This window comes from Hyaena hyaena, unplaced genomic scaffold, assembly GCF_003009895.1.
Source record: "Hyaena hyaena isolate Hyena2069 unplaced genomic scaffold, ASM300989v1 scaffold_1552, whole genome shotgun sequence".
NCBI lineage: Eukaryota > Metazoa > Chordata > Mammalia > Carnivora > Hyaenidae > Hyaena > Hyaena hyaena.
This window is the reverse complement of record NW_024082189.1, coordinates 83,748-85,819: the sequence shown is the minus strand read 5'-3', so window position 1 is coordinate 85,819 and position 2,072 is coordinate 83,748.

Below are 2,072 nucleotides of genomic sequence, written 5' to 3'. Positions count from 1 at the left end.
CATAATACCAAATGTTAACAAGTATGTGGAGGGCGACTCGATAGTCGATGTAGGTGTTGCCTGATAGAGTGGTCACAAAGTAGTTTCAGCTCTTGTAATATGTTTAGTATCATTGCAGAACTAAATTTAACATTACTTAATTTCAGTCCATTTAAATTTAGATAGCCACGTGTTGGTATTGGGGCAACTAGAAGTCTTGTGCATGGTATATTGGATGAGAGATTATACAATCACTTTGTTCAATTCCTGGTAGGCTCCTATAAAACACTTCTACATATTTAGAAAACATTAACATAATTTTACAGGAAGGCCAAAAATACTTGAACAAGAGTACTTGTAACAACTTTATATATAATAATTCAAACTGGAAAGAAGCCAAATGTCTACCAAATAGTAAATGGCAAAAGGACTTTGGCATATTTGTACAGTGGGATATTACTAATCAAGTACAAGGTATGAAGAAAACATAGACAAATCTCAAAACTGGTGCTAAGAGCTTACAAGACATTTTATATTTTCTATGATTCCATTTATATGTATCTCTAGAATGGACAAAATTAATATCGTTGATATCATCTAAACAGCTTGTCTTCAGGATTTAAAGGCAGGAATTTACCAGAAAGGGTGTGAGGCAAATTTGAGGGCAAGTTTCTGAGATATTAGTGTTGTGTTTGCATTTTTTTTCAGAACTCTTCAAACTATACACTTAAGATTTGAACATTTCATTGTATATAAACTTTACAAAAGGAAGCTTAAACAAATATACAACACTAGTTAATGATATGTGTATAGAGACATATTTTGGCAGAATTTTATTGTCACCTGTAGTTTATTTTTCATTTATTTTTGAGGTATAATTGACATACAACTTTATATTAGTTTCAGGTATATGCCACATATTGATTTGACAATTCTATACATTACTCAACAGTCACCACAGTAAGTGTAATCACAATCTACCACCACACATACAATATTATTAACTACATTACCAATGGGACAATAACCACAATTTGATTCTATAATTAGTATTTATTATACTTGTTTGATCATAATATATATCTATCCTTTTATTCATGTATCAATCCATCTTTATATGCTCTTAAATAAGCCTGTAGGTTTATGGGTATTCAGTTTAAATTCTTTCCATTTTTGTAAATTTTTGAAAATTTTCAGAACGAAATTTCAGCTTAAAAATTAAGCCTCTATATATGTATTCATATATAATACATTTTTCTCATAATTATTTTCTGATAATTTTACATTTCTTATCACTCCAAAACCAAAAGGGTCTCCTAACCAGCAAAATAATATTTGAATTAATTTTTTTAAGGTCTGTCCCTCAAGACACCAGAATGTGTGATGCCTTTTCTCAGACTTTTGTTGCATCTGTGGCAGAAAATACAGTATGTCAAAGGAGTAGGAATTCTGGTGGATATCTGACTACTTGAGTATTTCAATTCACAAAATATAAAATTATGTATAATCATGAAATGTGGGCAAATAACGCAAACACTTTTCAAGAGGGACATTTTAAGAGGATAGACACTAAATTTTTCTTGCTTAAAAATCATAGATTCCAAGTGTCATCAGTGGAATTATTCTAAGAAATGAAAAGAAAATTTTAGACTGGCTAATTTATAATAAACTTCCTTATGATAAAATAATTTATTGGAAAAATAAGGTGTATTTATAACCCACATTAGCTGGAATACTATGTTTAATAGATAAGATAAAGACATTGACAGATATACAAAAAAAAAAAAGCAAAATAGATGAAAACTCAGACCTCATTAAGGAAAAAAAGATTGAACCAAATTCACTTTATTCAAACAACTAAATTACCACTGCCAATGGATGTTTTAACAGCTTTGATAATGGAGTGACTTTTATACAATATATAACTCTACTATATCATGTTAAGTGGGTTAGTGTATCCTTATGCAATCAAGTGAGAACACCATAATTCAGATAGAGCATTTTTAATTTGTGAAGGATCTCAGTATCCCCAGGATAAACATTGCTGTGTCATATTTTCAAAGCTCTCTAACTATCCATTTATGTAGCCAGAG